This window comes from Salmo salar, chromosome 11 (assembly GCF_965601325.2).
Source record: "Salmo salar chromosome 11, fSalSal1, whole genome shotgun sequence".
NCBI lineage: Eukaryota > Metazoa > Chordata > Actinopteri > Salmoniformes > Salmonidae > Salmo > Salmo salar.
The window spans coordinates 33,028,467-33,036,611 of NC_138301.1; positions in this window are offsets into that span (position 1 = coordinate 33,028,467).

Sequence of the window (8,145 nt, forward strand, 5' to 3'; positions counted from 1 at the left end):
AGCCTCCCTCTCTCAGCCCTGCTCTGTTCTGGTCAAAACACACCAGCCTGGGAGGAAAGCTAGCCTCCCTCTCTCAGCACTGCTCTGCTCTGGTCAAAACACACCAGCCTGGGAGGAAAGCTAGCCTCCCTCTCTCAGCCCTGCTCTGCTCTGGTGAAGACACACCAGCCTGGGAGGAAAGCTAGCCTCCCTCTCTCAGCCCTGCTCTGCTCTGGTGAAGACACACCAGCCTGGGAGGAAAGCTAGCCTCCCTCTCTCAGCCCTGGTCTACTCTGGTGAAGACACACAAGCCTGGGATGGAAGGAAAACTCTCCTCACTCCGCTCTGGTCAAAACACCAGGAGAAAAGTTTTCCAGCTCCACCACACCACTACCCACTATACCAAGCAGAACGTCATATTATGGCTAGAGACAGGCAGTGTGGAATACTACCATGCCAACCAAATGGTAACATTACGTATGAGAGGAATAAGAACATGATGCAGTATCTATTAGTCCTGTTACTCTGGCCTCTGGCAGCCATATCCTGTTTAGGTGGTCCGTCCAGTGTGGTGTGGGGTCAGGTGGTGTGTGATGTGAGGCCCGGTGCTGAGTCGGACCGAGACGCAGCCTCCCACTCCTCACCATCCTGAATCACGGTTTACTCAGACACACACACACACACACACAGATGGATACAGTACACCACAATCCACAGCTGTGTGTCTGTGGAGTCGGCTGCAGCTGCGGCTACAGAGGAGAGGTTTGTTTTTCCTCCCAACGGACACAATTCTAAATACAGAGACAAGAACCATGGCAGGAGAGAATGAGATGAGGGGGACAGGAGAAAAGGAGGAAAGAACACTCCCCACCCCAACCAGGGTCTGTCTGGTCCCTCAATACACCCCAACCAGGGGCTGTCTGGTCCCTCAACACACCCCAACCAGGGTCTGTCTGGTCCCTCAACACTCCCCACCCCAACCAGGGGCTGTCTGGTCCCTCAACACACCCCAACCAGGGGCTGTCTGGTCCCTCAACACACCCCAACCAGGGGCTGTCTGGTCCCTCAACACACCCCAACCAGGGGCTGTCTGGTCCCTCAACACACCCCAACCTGGGGCTGTCTGGTCCCTCAATACACCCCAACCAGGGGCTGTCTGGTCCCTCAACACACCCCAACCAGGGGCTGTCTGGTCCCTCAACACTCCCCACCCCAACCAGGGGCTGTCTGGTCCCTCAACACACCCCAACCAGGGGCTGTCTGGTCCCTCAACACTCCCCACCCCAACCAGGGTCTGTCTGGTCCCTCAACACTCCCCACCCCAACCAGGGGCTGTCTGGTCCCTCAACACTCCCCACCCCAACTGTTCAACCAAACATACAGACCAAGTGTCCTGGTTAATAAGACAAAAACAACATCCTTCTTGTGTAGCAGACTCTAAATTGCAATATGCAGTTTAGTTTATTATGCAATAAACAACAGCATCTAAAGCATGTGGAACAGACAGAAACTCAACTGTTGAAAGTTGTAAGTAAACAGTTTAAATTTACTACCACATACAAACTCTCGTTATCTTAGTTTAGGAATAATGTTGTTGTTGTTGTCTTACCACGGAAAACTGGATACCCATTTGGATTGAATAGTGCCCAAAGTGTGATCTCACTCAGTGTAGTTCCTGCCCCAGACAGAGGGGGCGGTGGGGAGGAGGAGCAGGGCCGGTTTTGTAGGCGTTTCCTGTCATAGACGTAAAAATAAGACGTAATAAAAGTGAGGCGTAAAAATAGCTTTTTATGTCTGCGGCTGCAGGAGGTGCGGTCGACACGAGGGTGTCTTGAGGTGGCCAGGAATTAAACCTTGTTTTTGTCAACAAACTCTACCAGTTTTCTCAAGTCGCCAGTCTCTAATATTAGCTCCTCTGTCAGGAAGTAACAAATGGTATAATACAAACTGTTCCCAGGTCATTTCAGTGTCATAGGTAATGCCTGGAAAAACCCAGATCACGGTAATAGATACTAGATACATAGAGGTGAATAATAACTTTTAAGTCGATTTTTTACTTAGTCATGCAATGATGTCAATGGGCCATCAAGTGAAAATTCGACTTCAATGGAAGTTAGGATTTGCCCCAAAGTTAGATACATCTCTGTACATCATGAAGAAGTGATATACACGTTGAATTTTCAGCTCCATACGAAGCTGAGGAATCATCTACTGTTAGCAGAGGAACTGCAGGAGGGGCAGACTGCTGTTGGCTACTAAAATGGCAATAAAAAAAGAAAATAGCTTATATCAATCAATGGGACTGGGGTAACTACAACTTACTGTCAAAGACAACTACAGAGCCTCCAACTTGAAGTTGGAAGTCACCCCATACACTGACCTAGGGTCTGTTTTGTGTTTTAACCCTAAAGGGAAAATGACATGGGAAAAGGACAGAATGAGAGATAACTGGTCCTAGAACTGTGACTAGGCAGATGTTGTCAGAGCTGAATGCCTTCATACTAAGAGGTGTCTGCTGCCATCTAGTGGACTGTGTTCAGATAACAGCTGTAAAAACCAACAGCATACTAGTCTGTATCACACCTTTTACAATACACGTTCACACACTCATACACACCACACACACACACTCTCTCTCTCTCTCAATCTTTGTTTCAGAGATTTTATTTTTCATTCCAAATGATTTCCTAAGAATTGAAATTTTACATCAGGGACTGCATCATCAGGGACTGCATCATCGGGGACTGCATCATCGGGTGCTGCATCATCGGGGACTGCATCATCGGGGACTGCATCATCGGGGACTGCATCATCAGGGACTGCATCATGAAGCTCCAAGTGACAATGCATCAATTATCTTCATTACAAAGTTTATCAGAGAGAGAGGGAGAGCGAGAGAGAAAGAGAGAGAGAGAGAGGGAGACAGACAGAAAGAGAGAGACAGAAAGAGAGACAGAAAGAGAGACAGAGAGAGAGACAGAGAGAGAGCAGAGAGAGAGACAGAGAGAGAGAGAGGGAGACAGAGAGAGAGAGGGAAATGAGAGAGAGAGAAAGAGAGATAGACCGGGCAGAGAGAGAGAGAGGGAGAGATATAGAGATAGAGTGGGGTTAATAAGTATAACAAACATGTTAATTTTAGTTAACCAGAATGTGATGATAGGTTACATTCACTAACCTGGCTGTGCCTGATGCTATGTTGGGGTGACACCAAGTGGGACATGACACTAACACAGATACACTGAGTGTACAAAACATTAAGGACACCTGCTCTTTCCATGACATAGACTGATCAGGTGAATCCAGGTGAAAGCTATGATCCCTTATTGATGTCACCTGTTAAATCCACTTCAATCAGTGTAGATGAAGGGGAGGACACAGGATAAAAAATGATTTTAAAGCCTTGTGACAATTGAGACATGGATTGTGTGTGTGGCATTCAGAGGGTGAATGGGCAAGACAAAATATTTAAGTGCTTTTGAACGGGGTATGGTAGTAGGTGCCAGGCGTACCGGTTTGTGTCAAGAACTGCAACGCTACTGGGATTTTCATGCTAAACAGTTTCCCGTATGTATCAAGAATGTTCTACCACCCAAAGGATATCCAGCCAACTTGACACAACTGTGGGAAGCATTGAAGTCAATATGGGCCAGCATCCCTACGGAACTTGACACAACTGTGGGAAGCATTGAAGTCAATATGGGCCAGCATCCCTACGGAACTTGACACAACTGTGGGAAGCATTGAAGTCAATATGGGCCAGCATCCCTACGGAACTTGACACAACTGTGGGAAGCATTGAAGTCAATATGGGCCAGCATCCCTACGGAATGATTTTTTTTTTAGAGTCAAAGCCCAGACAAATTGAGGCTGTTCTTAGGGCAAAAGGGGATGGTGCAAATCAATATTAGGAAGATGTTCCTAATGCTTTGTACACTCAGCGTATGTCAGCTGTATTCACAAAAACATCCAAGCCCTCAAGTGCTTTCAAATGGCGCATATATTCATAGCTGTTGAAAATGTCCAGTTACAAACAAGTCATAGATGGAGAGAGGATGTGTCCCAAATAGCATCCTATTCCCTATATAGTGCACTACTTTTGACCAGAGCCCAGTGGGCCCTGTTGTACAGTACATAGATAATAGGATGCCATTGTAATGGGGACAAGTGCATATTGTTCGAATTAATTTGTGTTTTCAGTAAACATTTGGCAACAAAATGTAATTTACTTATTAGTCAATAATCCTTTGATTGAAATCCAAAGTTGCACACCCATCGGTTTTGTTGGTCACAACCCACCTGTCTGTACTTATGTATATTCGTCTGTGATGCTTGTTGAGTAGGCTAACAGAGGCCTAACAGGATATTGTCCTAGGGACATACAGTAAGCTAACAGAGGCCTAACAGAATATTGTGCTAGGGAGATACAGTAAGCTAATAGAGGCCTAACATAATATTGTGCTAGGGACATACAGTAAGCTAACAGAGGCCTAACAGGATATTGTGCTAGGGACATACAGTAAGCTAACAGAGGCCTAACATAATATTGTGCTAGGGACATACAGTAAGCTAACAGAGGCCTAACAGAATATTGTGCTAGGGACATACAGTAAGCTAACAGAGGCCTAACAGAATATTGTGCTAGGGACATACAGTAAGCTAACAGAGGCCTAACATAATATTGTGCTAGGGACATACAGTAAGCTAACAGAGGCCTAACAGGATATTGTGCTAGGGACATACAGTAAGCTAACAGAGGCCTAACAGGATATTGTGCTAGGGACATACAGTAAGCTAATAGAGGCCTAACAGAATATTGTGCTAGGGACATACAGTAAGCTAACAGAGGCCTAACAGAATATTGTCCTAGGGACATACAGTAACCTAACAGAGGCCTAACAGGATATTGTGCTAGGGACATACAGTAAGCTAACAGAGGCCTAACAGAATATTGTCCTAGGGCCATACAGTAAGCTAATAGAGGCCTAACAGAATATTGTGCTAGGGAGATACAGTAAGCTAACAGAGGCCTAACAGAATATTGTGCTAGGGACATACAGTAAGCTAACAGAGGCCTAACAGGATATTGTCCTAGGGACATACAGTAAGCTAACAGAGGCCTAACAGAATATTGTCCTAGGGACATACAGTAAGCTAATAGAGGCCTAACATAATATTGTGCTAGGGACATACAGTAAGCTAACAGAGGCCTAACAGAATATTGTGCTAGGGACATACAGTAAGCTAACAGAGGCCTAACAGAATATTGTGCTAGGGACATACAGTAAGCTAATAGAGGCCTAACATAATATTGTGCTAGGGACATACAGTAAGCTAACAGAGGCCTAACATAATATTGTGTTAGGGACATACAGTAAGCTAATAGAGGCCTAACATAATATTGTGCTGGGGACATACAGTAAGCTAACAGAGGCCTAACATAATATTGTGTTAGGGACATACAGTAAGCTAATAGAGGCCTAACATAATATTGTGCTAGGGACATACAGTAAGCTAATAGAGGCCTAACATAATATTGTGTTAGGGACATACAGTAAGCTAATAGAGGCCTAACATAATATTGTGCTAGGGACATACAGTAAGCTAATAGAGGCCTAACATAATATTGTGCTAGGGACATACAGTAAGCTAACAGAGGCCTAACATAATATTGTGTTAGGGACATACAGTAAGCTAATAGAGGCCTAACATAATATTGTGCTAGGGACATACAGTAAGCTAATAGAGGCCTAACATAATATTGTGTTAGGGACATACAGTAAGCTAACAGAGGCCTAACATAATATTGTGTTAGGGACATACAGTAAGCTAATAGAGGCCTAACATAATATTGTGCTAGGGACATACAGTAAGCTAATAGAGGCCTAACATAATATTGTGTTAGGGACATACAGTAAGCTAATAGAGGCCTAACAGAATATTGTGCTAGGGACATACAGTAAGCTAATAGAGGCCTAACATAATATTGTGCTAGGGACATACAGTAAGCTAACAGAGGCCTAACATAATATTGTGTTAGGGACATACAGTAAGCTAATAGAGGCCTAACATAATATTGTGTTAGGGACATACAGTAAGCTAATAGAGGCCTAACATAATATTGTGCTAGGGACATACAGTAAGCTAACAGAGGCCTAACAGGATATTGTGCTAGGGACATACAGTAAGCTAACAGAGGCCTAACAGGATATTGTCTTAGGGACATACAGTAAGCTAACAGAGGCCTAACAGAATATTGTGCTAGGGACATACAGTAAGCTAACAGAGGCCTAACAGAATATTGTGTTAGGGACATACAGTAAGCTAACAGAGGCCTAACATAATATTGTGTTAGGGACATACAGTAAGCTAATAGAGGCCTAACATAATATTGTGCTAGGGACATACAGTAAGCTAACAGAGGCCTAACAGGATATTGTGTTAGGGACATACAGTAAGCTAACAGAGGCCTAACAGAATATTGTGCTAGGGACATACAGTAAGCTAACAGAGGCCTAACAGAATATTGTGCTAGGGACATACAGTAAGCTAACAGAGGCCTAACAGAATATTGTGCTACATTGTGCATACATTAGGCCGACATTCCTTTTGGTCCATGTAGGTTTTTTGTTTTTTACACAGTGAGGTATGTTTCACTTTTAAAGGAACTTAAATAACATTTGGAGTATCTAAATATCAGAAATGTGTTTTCACACGGGTAAGTTCTCTGGCTTTCGAGCTCAGCATAGCTGAATGCTTGGTAGCCATAACAACACTCTGCTGGAGGGGAGAGAATGATAAATGTTCTGAGAAATCAATTTCATGACCTCGTACAGAGGGGGTTTGAGACACTAAGCACCTAACTTCTAATATATTCACAGAAGGACCAATGCGTTTTTAATTCCCCGTAGGTTCTAACCCGTTTTAACACAAAATAATGAGTATGGAAACAGCTTCCTTATGGTGGGGATTGATCATCTTCACCAGCAGAGCATCTCACCACCAGCACCACACCGGAAAACAGGAAGTTTACCTCTGCATTGGTGGGTCTGTCGGCAATGGTGGGTCTGTTGGCAATGGGTGATGTTTAAATGTAATAATGTGATGTTGATATCTCTAAAGAAGTGGGTTGTTGAAGTTTTTATACACATCTCACTAGGTTCGTTCTGCTGTATTTTCCAGTTCTCTCTTTGAGGTCCGGCACTGTAACTGCACTGTGGGATTTTCAACTTGTAATTAAGAACTGTATGTCAACTTAAAAAGTGTCTCCATCACAAGTGTTGTTATTTTCTTTGACATTTGTGTTAAACATTTGTATGGAAAATATTGGTAAATATTAGTCATACAGTGATGAATTAGTCTTTGATTGCGGCATCAGCAATGTCCTAAACTGTGTTCAGGTCTTTCATTGTGATAAGAACCCCAGATTGTACCTTCCATGCATCAGATGAATTAGACCAGATCAGTGTGAGACCCCACCCCCTCTAACCGGCTGAAGATATCCACTACAGCCCTGTCCCTCACAGCTGCTTTCCTGAGCCTGCACCCAGCAACCTGGATACAGCATCTGAGCTATTGACTGCCCTTCTTGCAGGAGTACTGCAAGTGTCCTGAGACTTTGCACATGGAGCAGGCATCTAATCTAAACTTCTCTCATGCTGCTGGTGCCTTGGTAAAAACGGACGAGGCAGAATGGAGAGCAAAGGATGGTTGTGGAAGCTCAGGTTGTCCGGGTAGGGAAATCAGACTTCCCCTGGACATTGATATCGGGAGAACATAAGGGCCACTCTGACACCCATACATTTCATTTGTGCTGTTGTAAGTTCTGAACTGCAAACTAACATAATAAGAATTGAAGAGATGCTTGGTTGAATGCCGGGAGGGAGGTAGGAGTCAACCCAGCCTGTAATTGAGTACAAGTACTGCTTCCTCCTAATTCAGCTGGAACCCCAGGACCTCTGCTTCGCTAGCACAGGTGACCACTGTTCTGAAGCGTCTTAGTGGGGACACTTGATGCTGAAGAGGAAGTTTCACACATCCCCATATGCTGCATTCACCCCTCAAACTTACTCAAAACACACTTAGAGAAACGGGTTAGAGATGTTTTCTCTGCTTCTGTGCTGGAGGAGTCTCTCTGTTGCAACTTGTATTAAACCAGATTGATTTCAA